Source organism: Branchiostoma belcheri, unplaced genomic scaffold (genome assembly GCF_001625305.1).
Source record: "Branchiostoma belcheri isolate BF01 breed outbred unplaced genomic scaffold, Haploidv18h27 scaffold6, whole genome shotgun sequence".
In the NCBI taxonomy this organism is placed as follows: Eukaryota; Metazoa; Chordata; class Leptocardii; order Amphioxiformes; family Branchiostomatidae; genus Branchiostoma; species Branchiostoma belcheri.
Window position 1 is genome coordinate 5,040,866 of NW_017804242.1, and position 14,994 is coordinate 5,055,859.

The 14,994-nt window shown below is 41.5% G+C and overlaps 1 protein-coding gene and 1 pseudogene across 2 annotated transcripts in view; one reads left to right on the plus strand and one right to left on the minus strand.

The window, feature by feature from the left end:
* LOC109482641 (netrin-G1-like) overlaps nt 1-14,994 on the minus strand; it is a 101,466-nt gene that overhangs the window by 37,947 nt on the left and 48,525 nt on the right. The window lies entirely within an intron of this gene.
* LOC109482286 overlaps nt 1-14,994 on the plus strand; it is a 48,689-nt pseudogene that overhangs the window by 11,940 nt on the left and 21,755 nt on the right.

The following is a 14,994-nucleotide window of genomic DNA, read 5'->3' on the forward strand; positions in this document are numbered from 1 at the left end:
AACTGGGTACTTTTTTGACACCGCAGGTTGAATGGTTTAACACTGTGGAAAACAGGGGATTTTCTAAGAGCCTAGAGTGGGGGCCCTTTGACTCACGCCTGCCTTACAACTCTAGCAGGGCCAGGAAAAAGTTCAAAAAAGGTACTCTTCAACGGGAATAGCACAGGGTGCGGTCATGCGACGCGACATTTATGGAATACAGGGAACGCACTTCGTGACATTTACCAACCAGGGAACGAATGCACTCCCGTGAAAAATGAAGGTGAGCCACATCTGGAGAATGCTAGATGGCAGTTTATTTACATTAGAGTGACACCAGACCAAATGGAGCTCCATCGTTCTTTGCTATCTGTGCCGTCTGATCGTGATATCATATATTAACATTCGTCTAGGGAGGAAAAGGGATTGAGATGGCGGAAGATACTACAATAAAATACTTCACTGTGTTTTTCTTTCAAGGGGGCCGGGTTTCTGGGTCATGCTAGTGTCTGTTCTTCTAACTACATTACCCAGTCGAAAATAGAGTTACTTTTTACCGACCTGTCACCGTTGCGTATAAAGTGAGACTGATTACCCTTATTAATATTTCAAAGGTAATGTACTTGTATGCAGAGTTGACGTCGACCTTGGAGGAAAGCCTGTTTTGCAAGAAATTAGATTTATGTGTTGCGTCGTTGTAACATCGAATCTTCTTTAAACCCCTTTGCTTAAAAAGACATACTTAGAAATCAAGGTGCTATATGTACTGATTGATTACCACATATAGATGAAGTGCTGTTGTGCCGTGTGTTATATTGTTGGTACATGCAGTTCCACAGCCCAACCTGCTAGTTGACACCACGAAGACCAGACAAGGCGTGTCATCATGAATTATGCACATCGTCCCAGTAGCAAAGCCATCTTCTATGTTCCGTGGCAATCTATACGGCAAACGCCCACCCACTAGCCCTGCCTACCCAGCCCAGCTGGCTAAGCTACACGGTCAAATGATATGACATATTCATGGCATTCAACATACCTTTCTTCCTTGTCCTGGAATATTTCTAGTGGCATCCCTCTTGTAGCTTCAATATTCGGCAGGCAGTATACGTGACACCCTCCCGCCGCGCTCTAGTAGCTGTTTTCCCCCTGGATTTTCCTCCCCATCGATTTTATATTACCCAGAGAACTTCTCTCCCCAGAAGAAGTCATGATTATAGCATAAGTCAATCAGGCAACTTTGCCGGATATTAATTTCCATGAGTCACTGATTGCAAGATGGATGTGCCTTATGTTTAGCGAGTACTTTGTACAACACCGCCTCCTACCGGATATCTGTTGGTGCTGCAGGAGGTGCAATGATCACTCGTTTTCAGCCAAATAGGCTTATTAGGAATGGCATCTGGCACATTGCGTGTAGTAAGAATAAATGGACTGGGACAAAGTATGGGCGTTTTCCACTAGTGTAATAGGCTATTTGGTTGCCTCCAAACTATAGCCTGACCTCGATGTCAATGGGCAATCCTCTGAAGCCCAATTGTGCTGTTTTAACCCTGAAAATGATATGTCCTGCCGGAGTCGATGCTAACAAGGGCTCCATAGTAAATTGGTCAAAGCAATTTTGCATTGATCACTGGCATTAAATAAAGGGACCCGAATGAGCACGTTGAACTGGAATATATATTCAGTCAGTCTAGAGCAGATTAGGTCATATTAACGCAGAAGCGATAGAGAACACGTTGAACTCTTGGCAAAGTTCTCTTTTCAAGTTTTACTGTTGGAAGATAAACATACCGTTGCAGCACTAAAGATTAGATGTAATGTTGAATGTTCCATAAACCATATAGATCAAAACTATATACTAATAATGCGATATTAAAGACCGTTCTTTTATAGGACGAGAGGCATACCACACAAACATGCCAAAAACATGAACGAACAACATTAACGCCAATATCTCAAGCCATTGATGAAAGGTACAAAGCACAACGTATAAAACTAAAACCTTTATCATGAGTGGTCATCTTTGAAGTTTCACAAAGAAGTTTCTGGAACCTTTGGCATGCAAATTGTATCCAGGAAGTTGCCCAACTAGCCTTTTAAGTCACCTTTTTAAGTTTTAGAATTACTACGTCTTGCATTGGTAGCCAAGGACGTAATGGGTAATCCATGGTAGTAGTAATATGCCCCACTTGGTACATGCACACAGAAGACCTGGTGAGAGCTTAAGATAGCATCTGTACCCGCCAGGTTTGATAAAGATCTACTCATGTGACTTTCTCTTACGGTGATTGATTCCTGCTTAATGTGGGAGAGGTAGTATATACAATCAGTACTTGAACGGACTAGAGTTCCGGGGGCTCATGCCTTCGTTATTAGTGGGAAATTGTTGGAGGATGTTAAGGTGTAAGGTGATGTAGAGACCCCCACGAGGCCCATTTTTTAAACTTGACCTCGGTATTCTCAACGGTAACTTGCCTTACTAAAATTGTTAATATCCAATTATAGGTTCTCGAGTAATCCTGTTCAAAAGAAAAATGGCAAACACAAAAGGTCCACTTCAGTGACGTAGGGACCCCGCACAAGGCCCGCCTGCCAAAAATCATGAACATCGAACCATGCCTTCAAGAGTTATGCCCACACTATAGCAAAGCGACTCCATAGCCTTCTGGACGAGGGCAACTATGCAATACTCTTAAAAACTCCATGTATGTTTTGTATCAGGACATCAATGGCATTGGAGAATACGAAATATCTAGGAAAAATATTAGTAAGTCTATAAATTGATTTATTGAACATCCAATCCCAAGAGACGAGAGACTTTGTAGATATAAACATGGTAATCTAGTAATTCTTTCTCCTATATCCTTATACGTCAGTTAACCTTACCTAGTACCCATGCAATAATTCATTGTCTTGGAAAAAGGGGGATACTAAAACAACATTGCAGCTAAATTGCGTAGTCTTGGGACAAATACAAACAACTTACAAACAGATAACCCCTCGATTTTCCTTTACAGTTGACAGAATGTACATAGAAAATCCACACATTTAATATATGAACCTGGGCTAATTTAACACACAAATATAGGCTCCATAATCTTTTTTCCCCTCGCTGTTAATACTGCAACTCATTCGTACCGTTTACTTTACTCAACATTGCAAGAAAATACACGGTAGGGCACTAGGCAGCAACTTTATATTAGCTGATGTGCTTCACACCATAAAACAACGCTGAATGCAGCACTATTTATTGTTCAACATTTCTTCTCCATGCCTTCAATACCATAGTCAGTGATGGTATTACACCTACCTGTCTGTCTATACATCATTAAACGGTGGAATTGCTTGCGGCGCAACAAAATACACACTAGCTTATCTGACATTTCTAGGAATGCCTCTCAGTAATCCTTCGTTTTACGTTTATTTCGCTCAATGTGAAACGTGATCGCCTGTCATCTTTGAGATGCATTCTTTTCAGCAAACCTCGTATCATTTCTGATAATCAGTTAACGCTGTTCTTTTTCTATATTTTTTATGTTATTGAGCCCAGGAGTGAGAAAGCCGTCGGCTTCCCAGCTTGTTTGACAGGCCTTGATTAGATTTGAAATCGTCTGACAAGGCTAAAGGCAATAGAATGATGGAACATTTAGAATGCTCAAAGTTATAAAGATATGCTTAGATTCCAAACCTCGCCACTCAAAGAACTAACATATATAAGTCCTAGTTGAATGAGAGGACTACCATGAATGTATGGTGGGATTGATAACTACAGACCCTTGTTTAAAAATCAGCAAAAGCGAGTATACGGTGTCTGTGGATCGAATACGAGTGTATTGACTATACAGTTTGTTGCTAACAACGTGACTCACATGGTTGGCTAAGTTAAGCAGGGGAAAAGTTTGTAGCAAATCTAGAATGCAATTTATCAGCCGAGATAGACAGCTTCATTGGGTTTGCAACATAAATGATCAAAGATGTCATTAATTCTTCTGGAACAACCTGCCTGAGTTCAGAACACTGAAACGGGCCTCTTGGATTCCTTCTGGTGGTCGTGACTTTTAACACAAGAACATGAAACGTATAACTTCTTTGGTAACTGTAGCTGACTGATGAAGAGCACAATGTTGGAATCCTTACATGTTCTACAACACCATAAATCAAGGTCCGAATACAGCGGGCAATAGTCTTCATTCTTCTGGGGGAATATCCTCTCTCTACACTGCAGGCCCGCGGAAGACGACAAATGACGGTGTGGAAAGACATTGAAGGAGGACTTACGAACTGCCGGTATTCTGCTGAAGGCCGTTATCGCCCTTCCAGGACCACTATCTAGGGTGATCTAACATCCTCTTACGCATACAAAACGGAAGCAGTCCTCGTTCATCGCTTCCATCTTCGATATACATACTTCCAAATGCACAAAATGGCTCCGGGCGGGGATAAAGACTCGGAAATGGGTTGTTCATCTTGAACGACCACGTTTGTCATTGTCTATCTTGACATGAAGTAGACCTGGCCTTGTGACATGGGCATTATTTCAAGTCTCCGCAACCGAAGAACTTGACTGCAAAGAGCCAAATTATACATGCGCCCTGGCAGCCGTTCTCCGCACTGATAGGGGCAACAGCCTGTGGGAAAGTAGCGAACTCAAATGTCAAACGTGAAATACAGGAAACGGGTGCGCCTGCGATCTGGAAGCAGCTTTTCCAAACAGTAAAGAGCCAGGTTCAACATCAAGATACGTACTTCTAATATATCAAACTATCAAGAGTGCATTGTCTACAAAGAAGTGCAATGTCTGCAACATCATCGATCATAGTCATCTTCAACGTGTTGTTGAGCTTAATCTCTTCTGCTAATGTCTAGACAGGCCCTCGTTACATGTCAGCAAGCTCTTCTTTCCATTTAATCACTGAAGCCCGGGGAAGAATCCGCTGGAAGCCTACCTGCCGAGTCGAGACCTGAACGGTCTGTTCACACGCTGGCCTCGGTCACAGACGTGTCTGACCTCCCAACTCCCTCATTCTGCTGACGCCATCTTTGAATAAAGCAATTACAATTCTAACAGGCTGGCTAATCTACCACAAAACAGAATCTGGACGACTCTTCCACTTTCTGAGTCTCGTCAATCGATTCGTGTATTGCTGTGAAAAAAGGTGTCAGTAGATACTGAACAAGGTTTCTTCTTTTTAACAATCTCACTATCACTAGTATCAGTATCGGTCGAATACGTACACGTGATAGTAGTCTAGCATTAGTAGTAACTCTGGAATTAAAAGTAAAGCCGTATACTTGGTAGGTGAAGCGAAGAGTATTGCCACTCGTAACGTGTGTGCAATGAGCGTTATACATAGGTAGGCAACGGCAGCTGTTGGGCCTCAACGATTTTATGTTGGGAACACGTTCTACAGTCATTCAATATCAACGGAACCCCAGCCAAACTTGAAAAATTAATAAAAAGAAATGTTACAGAAAACACTACTGGGTTCCTATCACAGCAATATCCAATACACGTAGAGATTGATGAGACCTATAAAGTGGAAGAATCGTCGAGGTTATCAAGTCTGATGAATTTGCATATGAATCTTACGCAAGATAGCTGCTCTTTGATTTTGCTGCTGCTACATCAGACTTGAATCTGCTGAAAATCCCCATCAAACTGAACCATCCGTGCGTAAGAGTTCACGGTCACAGAGGCATATGTACTTTTTCTCAGACTGCAGTAACTTTTGTCGTGTTTCGATGATTTTAATGAGCTTTGTGAAGAGTGGCACATGTCCATCATGACAAAATGTAAGGACCGTTGAGTTGTGGATGCACAGAATTGAATTGAATTGAATTGAATTGAACTGACTGAACTATCTGTTAGATATTGAAAAAGATATGCACAATATATACAACACCAATGAATTGACAAAGTGTGGCAGGTGGTACCATATAAGTATCGGGATTCACCACAAAAATCCATTCTTTAAGCACACCTTACAGAAGGCGTAAAGAGGCTCCTTTTTCTTCCTTTCCTGTGTCTTTACGTGCTTTAAGATGTGTTCAAAGACAGGATTTTGTGCAGTGACTTTCAAGTACAGTACAAGTCTTCTAGTCCAAAAAAGAGGTCATGGTTTAGTGCTTTCATGTATCACGCTGGTTGAGTTTGTGATTTAAGAAGGACTGGAAATCCACCGGTAGATTGTCGTAGACGAAACAACTTACCCGACCATGCCTGAGGGTTTCTTGTATGACTTTGTAGCTTCTGATTTTATACCGTAGATATATCAACTAGTCATACAGGCCTATACTACATCAGAAATATTAAGTCGTAAAGAGAAGGAAGCCAAGATTAAGTACATTCTTTCTCATATCTTACAGTAAACATATGGAAAGGAAATTTTATGGTTCTTAAAACAAGATGAAGCATTCATTCATTAGCCAAGGGTACAACTGTTTTCAAGTTTAGAGCTTCTTACTCAATAGATGGATCTAACTATTACGAATGCCAGGCATGAAGCACTTAATGGTAAAAAAACAAACACAAAAAATAAGGACAGTGACATCTTATATTAAAGGAAAATGCGTAAGAGTTACTTAAAGAATGGACAGTTTAAAAGTTGACATGCTACCGCTGGGGCTGATAAAACCATTATCGATTTCATTAAAACTACAAAAATATGAGCAAATAAGTACAAACCGGAAGTCTAGTCTAGCAAAACTATCCAATGATTCGGCCTCTAGGTTCCTCACACAATATACTGACGTAACACAGAGATCAGTTACAAACCGAAACGTAACAGTGAAAATAGATAACGTACCAAAACGTAGCGTATCCAGCGCAGCAGGCATTCATGTGTGAATCTGGAGGCAGATTGTCTCTCCTGAACATTCCCCGAAGTTACTGACTCGGGACTTACTGGGCGGTTTATCTTCTCCAGAGACTGAACATGCTATTCCTGGCCCTGATCCTCGGCTCAAAGACTGCAGGAACATATGTACTTTACAGATAAGATTTGTAAGTCTCCACTCCACATAACTGTAATCTTCTTGTGCGGAAAGCTCGGTCACCTTCACAGGAGATAATATCTCACGAAAGGTGAACTCTTCAGCTTTGTCGAGCGGCAGAAAGCGTTGGATCCTCTCCACCCACGTGCGAATGATCTTGAGGTAAGACTCTTAGCGGTAGAAACTACAGAGGCAGCAGCAACGCCGCCCGCACTCACTGAGCTGAAGTATTGGGGCCAACAAAGATCAAGGAGGCGGCAGAGCAGAACCTGAACCCAACCATCTCTTCCTCTTATCGGACTGACGAGGCGAGTCAGCGGAGAGAGGGTAGTCCAAGCAGCGGGAGTGAATATCAATGGAACGGACATGAGCCCGAGCATACGGCAAGTCATTAAACCTCCACCGGTTCCCTGAGGTAAAGGAAGGAGATCGATGTCCAATACGGACGCCGGGACTTATTTCGAGTGTTAGAAAAATGGAGAACATATCCGCCTGATCCCCAGACGAGCGTAAAAAGACCAGATTGCAGAGGGATTGACCAAATGGGCGGACTGTTTACAAGTATGGAATGGGCTGCCTTGAGTTACGGCGCGGGAGGAGATGAGGCGAGAGGCGGGGATTAGACAAAGGGCAGAAATTAGTGGCCCGCTGTATGATAAGGCGCTATGATTGAGCACGTGGAGTGGAGGCCATGACAGCCCCAGGCATATTCTGGCAAGCAGCCAGTATTATGACGCAAGGCTATGGAGAGGGACCATATTTGGTCTATGGGATATGATATCCTATCAGTGCGTCTCTAAGGAGATATGGTAGTCAGAACGTCTCATAGGCAAACTTCAACATGGATGAACAAACGTCTTCGTAGCTACCCATGCATAAAGTACACATTTCCCACTACACTAAACCCATCTCAATCTTTAATTCAAGTATTTTGAATCAAAATTAAAAAAAACAAATACTCACTGGCCTTGCACCACCAGACATGAATAGGCATTCTCATAAAACTACTATCGTTAGGAATACACATGCACAAGCGCTGCTGTTTTGACTTACGCCTGCCCATTTCGCGAATGTATTTGACTTTACTTTGTACGGTACAGTACCCCAAACATATTTGATAGCTATTACCAATTGGCTAGACAATGTAGCTAATAGTTACTATAAAAAAAGTAGGTAATAATAGTTACTATGTGAATAGGAACGAATTAGCTATAAGAGGGAAGATAACATACTAGAATGGGAGTGCCTTCTGTGAATACTGAACAGCCGATCTCTTTAGCCAAAATCTAAAAGAAAAGAGACAATCCTTACCTACTGACTCAATATTCGTCAGGACTGTTACTCGGAACAACTTATTTTCTTTTTTTGCATCCAAAAGCTGCCCTGCAACAAACCATCGTGCATTAGTCTTTTAGGCAACCGTGGCTTTGGAAGGAACTCTCAGAGGTTTAGTAGAATAGATGGTTGGGGGAGGACATATCTTACGGCGAAAATTGTGACAAATACCACATTCCCCTCCATGTATTGATCAAAAAGCTTTCATTTTCTGGATTCCGTCGAATGCGCAGTTTCGACGACGATGTCTTCATCTCATTCCATTGTCTATGGCCTATGCAATGAGTCTATTACTAAATCTTATCTATTTTATCTAAACATATTCTGGCTCATTGATTAATGTATGTCAACATGCCATTTTCTTTGGTTGATCTGTATTTCATATTAGTTTTGATAAGTATTACTCTGCTTGTCATTGTACCCATATTACTTTGTTGATGTTTGAGGATCCGTGGAACTTCTTTGTGTTGTTAGTTTTTGAAATAAAACAAAAATAACGCCAAACCAACTACTACCAAAAACATTTCTGGTTAAATTTTGGTAGGAATTTTTCCCATAACTTCTATTTGTTACATACTAGGCATTTACTTATACTCCACTTCCTCTTGATGTACTTCTGAAAATCTAAAGGCGTGACTTTACCGTGCGTCGTCAGCCTCTGTATCTTTGACTATTGATCAGCAAACCCTATGTAGATGACAGCGTGCTGACAGAATGCTATCCCGCCCCTCCCCATGCCCTGTGGTGAAGGATATCCTGCCCAACTTAAGAGAATCAGACCGCAAAAAAATCGATGTTGAGTCCAAAGCAGGAGGGTGCACGGCCGTCACGGTCTAGCCTCCACAATTTCAAGGTAATGAACATCGTAATAGACTTTCTTCATCTACTGCGGATAACCTAAGCAGGTGAAGCCCCTTGGGCAAACATGCAGTTCAACACGGTGTTCAAAGTGATAAAACAAGACTTCAAGTGCAAGCCGGCGACCGAGTGTCTTCGTTTGTTGCTGATTATCCTGGGCCGCATGGTTGGATTTATTCTTTGTGAATATTCCTCTTTTGGCAAACACAAACATTGTAAAAACATTTTGGGAACAATAGTTCTCCTATTTATTTGATATTTACCAAAGACTTGTAGCAAAATTATTACTAAACAAAATCAATGACCATTAAATAGTACATTTGAAAAACATATTTCTACTTCATCTTTAGAGACAACATCATCATATATATCAGTTACGGAATATGGCCTCCCGAACACTATTCGAACTTTCTCATTGTTAGATGTAGGTTGGGAGCAAGGTCGGCTGAACCAGCCGAATGTTTTAAAATGTTTAAAATATTCAGGTGTGGACGAGAGGTCTAGACTACTCCCGAACTGCAGCCAACTTTAGTCTGTGTTCGGGGGAAGGTTCTAAATGTGTTACAGGGTCTTTACACACACGTACTGTGATTCTATGACCATGTGCAATTCCTTCCTGGGTTGTCTATTTGTTTCCTTCAGTTCTCAGAATCAAAAGGTTTGCTCTTAAACTTGTATCTGTAGTCTATGTGAACGTTTCCAGATCCCCATTTAGTATCCAGAGCAGGGCTTCCAATCATATGTGCAACGAGCAACAGTGTAACGCCCAGTCAAGTAAAAACACACGGTTCACTTGGCTTGGCACACTACCCGAGGTGAAAGTAAGCAGGGGCGATCAAAAGGTTCGGAAAGACTGATTATATGCCAACTAGGAAAGTAAAGGCAGTTCCAAGCTGTCGGTAGACTAGTTCATATCACGCCACATTGCGCATTTACAGAGTTGATGAACACGGAAAATAAATTTGCCCCCAGTTCGCCTCTTCTCAAATTATTTTGTGATCGTAAAACGAAGTAGTTTTGGGTAAGATGCGCGCCAAATGGAGCCATTTATGTGCAGGGCGAGCAAATGAATTTTCCAAATGCTCGCCCAGGTGACTGCTCACATCAAGCTAGTTTTATGCTTGATCTGGCCGCTCCTGTGGACTGTATGATTAACCCTTAGGTAGCGGTCTTCGCCTCTTGTTTCTCATAGTTTTGTTGTCTCTCTACGTTCTTCTTTTAGATATGTAATAAAAGAAATGTTTTGCTCATATCTTCCCGTTCTTTGTAAGTGTTAACATAAACTACACACACGTACACGTATACATATATTGCTATAGATATAAAACATTGTACATATCCTATCCATGCCAACTCTTCTGTGGAGAGACACTTATGTTATTATCAGCATCGTTTCTAGTAGCCTAGGGGACTCTCCTGTATTCTAATGAATGCGTTTACGGTGTTCTTTACATCGCAAAATGCTCTTTCCTTTGAAATTAGTGGGTAATGCAGCGGAAAGAATGCAGCAATAGATCTGGCACAATTTATTGCATGCGAAATAGCAGCAGGGATGTTTAGCCATACGTCTTCTTGGTGACGGGATACAAAGGGTAGGGTTCTGCCTGTGGCTCAAAACAGCAGCATCTCGAAAGAAATGACACCAGTATCATATTCTATCAAAGATTTATGGCTAATAACATGCCTGTCTTATGTGCACTGATATGGCAACTGTAAGATGCGTTTCAAACTTCTTCTAATCCTCGAAAGGTTGGCTACCTTTTGTTGTGCTTGACACAAATCATCAGCGACTCATTACGTGCAGTCAGCCGTTCAGTTGGGGTCTCCATAAGCTGCACAGGCCACGGCACCTTCCAAACTATATTCATGAGAGGTATTTTCCTCCTAGTTTTGTAATAATCCAAGAGAGAATAAACCCGGGACCTTTCGTATAAGTGCCACTGAGAGTACTCATATCATTAACGTGTAGCAATGGGGTAGAGGATAATAGAATCGCGTCAAAGAATAATTCAAGCTCGATCTGCAGAATTGCTGCAGGCTTTATTATTATGAGTGAATACATCACCAATGTTCATTATATTGTCTTAGTGACACTTTAATAATTTGTTTTGCTAACTATTAACAGTTTGCACATAAAGGTATGGAGAGTCATATCCGCGCTAGATATTTCTAAAACACAGCAGTAGACTTTCTGTAGATGCACGATATATGTGGGTTTTCTCCGCAGACATGTACACAATCTGGTTGGAACGGTATCTTGTCAATCAACAGTTCCTAGCGTCTTATCTTTCCCCTGTGCAACACACCGTAAAAATCGTTTACCTTGAATAGCCTAATGCCTTTGGGGTAATTAAGAAGAAATCAACGCGATCGTTAGCAATAATTGGCACGTCAAGTACAAGTGCTCCTACATGACTTCCTGGCTCTCCTAGGGGGTTCCTGACTGGATTTAAGGGACCAGTAGCGAGGAATTCAAAACGTATTAAGAGTATTATTTCATAGATCGTGTTGGCAAACAGTATGTAGATATAGATTCTATGGCCAGCATTTTTGGCAATTCGCCTAGGAAGTAACACAGCGTGGCGCACATCCGGCAGAAAATGCCAGCTATAAATGTTGTGTTATAGACTACATGTAAAAATAGACGCACCTCGGTCAACCCCATGTGTACTGCCAGCTATCTACAATAGGTCAACACTATGTAAGAACATGTACTAAATAACATATGCAAAACATGTAACAAGCATGGATGAAGTCGGATTGGTCTTTGGCACCCCATTGTGTTTTTCAGGTGTTTTTCACCTGGTAATAATGGGTTTTTACCTTTGCGCATTTAAACATTTACGGAAGGGTGAATGCTTTAATTACCCAAACGCAGAACGGGAGAGTCCAAATCAAACAGTTCAGGAAGCCAGGGATTTTTGACGGGTAACAGTTGAAAGAGAATTCTAGAAGGCCAGTGAACTCTAGATCTTTCCGAGAATCTCACGCCTACTCACACGCCCTGCCCTGATAGCAATAGACTCTAACACGACACCAAGCGACGTGGTATACCGGTAACACACCAGGAGTACGTAGAACGAGAGAATCTAAATCAAAACGTGCCAGGAAGATAACGTTTTTTTTTTGACGGGTAACAGTTCCAAAGAAAGGCCGATAAATTGTTTCAGAAAATCTACCGCCTACTGAGACGCCCTACGTATATACGTGGTAACATACGAAAACAACGTAGAACGAGAAAATCCAAATCAAAACATGCCAGGAAGCTAGATTTTAGAAAATGACAATTAGAGGTTCGAAGGAAAGGTCAGTGGACTGTTTACGGGAATCTGCCGCCTATAGATACACCCTATACTGACACTGATAGTAGTTACACGAAGTCACATGGTAGTAAACATAACAGAAGAACATAGAACAAAAGATTCTAAATAAAAGCATGCCATGAAGCTAGATTTGTCATAAAAAATGACAGTTAACAGTTCCAGGAAAAGGATGATAAACTGTTTCAATGAATCTTCCGGGAGTTTGCGTCTCTTTGAAAAAAATCTCCCGGAATAGTAGTTTTGCAGACAAATGTGTATGAAACTAATGGGGAAATAAAGTATTCAAGTATGTCACCTACTGGCACGCCCTACCCTGATAACAGTAGACTCTAACACGAAGCGACGTGGTAACACACCAGAAGGAGTCGTCAATAATTCAGGAACCTCCGTATGTGTTTGCTTTGTAACTTCCCAAAAAACGACTACATCAAGAGAGACGGGGTGACACGCTAATAATCACACCGGATGATTCATTCAGACAGGAGGAAGGTCGTAAAGCTCGCGCTGAGCAACGCTAAAATAAATCCTTTAATACCACCGCCCTCTGGGGCGGGTTAGAAAACCTGCTGTGATTCAGGGGTGGGTAAGAAGGGAAACTATCGGCATTATGGGCAACAGCACCGTACTACAAGGTCTGCTTTATGACTTATATCTTGTTTATCTTGGCCTGGAGGCAGATATTACTAATCACACCATCAGCATGAAAACTAGCCAAGCTACAGGCAAGGGAAGACGCTTTGAAGTACATATTCCGGTCGATTTGACTGTGGACTACAACGCATCTGTATGTAGTAGTGGCGCAAAATGTACTCATATCTACAATGAATGATAAATTGTTGCGGTTCGCCAAAATGTAATAAGAAAGAGAACACACCCTGCTGTTATGTATGCTAGTGCTAACGTAGCAACAAGGAGAAGAGAAGCACCGGCAACATTATATTAGCATACAGTAGATACATGTAAGTAGCGTCCAGAGTAATACATGGCAACCATGGTGGCAACGACCGCAACCAGGACATTTACATGGAACTTTTCTTCAGCATCAACTCTAACAGAGCAAAGGAATGCGTGTCCATCTCCCAACGTGCCTCATATTCTGCTACATAAATCACTACACACACGACAATATACTGTCTCTCATGGACTGTACGTGTCATGAAGAAGACGACGGGGTGAAAGTCGAACATTATTAGTTTAAGGGCATTTCAGGTTAAGGTCGCCAGGATCGACACTGATCCATATGTTTGCAAAGTTTGAATGGAGACCTTCTAGCTGCTGATGGAGCCATTCCTTCAGTTCACGAAAGGAGCTAGTGACTTTTGTGGGCAGTGATTCTTTGCAAATGGCATTCACCTCGATCTACAGCTAGGAGATTTCTACACCTATGAGGCTCAAAATACAGCTACTGAATTCTTGACTGTAAAGGAAGCTGTGTCCTGACAACGTTGGTGATCACATCATCAACGTTGGTGATCACAGTTTGCACCCAAGATCCTGAAGTATTAGTAGATCTCTTGAGATTTCAGATGTCCAGCTATTTCGGGTTCTCTTGACGTCAAGATCTCAAGGAAAGTGTTTTGGTTTTCGTGACTGTATTCTAACTGTTGGACTTGCAAAAAGTCAACTTTCTGGTCTTATTTTTACTAACGTTTGTTGAATAAAACACACATCTTTGTCAAACAAGTAGCCATTCAGGAGGCGTAGGTGTAAAAATAATACGCACGAGTCTAACGAGTCTGTTAGTTGTACACAAAGTTGCCAGGTAAATTAACATCACACAAATATTATTTTTCAATCAAAATCATTCAATTCTTGGAGCAAATACATAATGCCGTGTGATTACTCAAGACAGTAACCAAGCTCCTCAGGGGGCACGATGATAGACCCCCAAAGATAATTGTATCCCCAACACTGGGATCAGGAGGATTCGGAACTAGGTTAAGGCACTTCATTCCTTTTTATTTAGCTTCGCTTCACCCGTACGTCCATCTGTCTAAGGCCATGTTGATTTGATTATATGGATGATATCCTCTGGGAACCCCAAAACCGATGCGAGCGTGCGAATAAAAAAACGTTTGGCAAAAAATAGTTGCCTTCATTATGAAATCTAGGTGGTCAAGAAGGTTGAACAAATGACTAAACACACCGAGTTATATTTCATTGGCATGGTGAATAACATACTCATTTTCATTCTTTCACATTTTCTTCTTGTCCTTTGGAATAGAGTTGGTATTCTGTGATATAAGAATCGTTTTCCAATATTTTTTTTTTCAATTTACGGCATATATTTGCTCATTTTGGAGCTACTTTTTACGATTTACAGTATGGTCGAAACCTTTTCTTTTTTTTTTAATCGACGAAAATTCATGCTCGCGTGGATGTCATCCATATAATCAAATCAACATTGCCTAAACTGGAAAAAAATCCCCTCCGATGACCACAACAACCGTGATGGATGTCCCTCCGTCCACTTCCATTTCGGCAGCACCGGAGGCCAGACCGG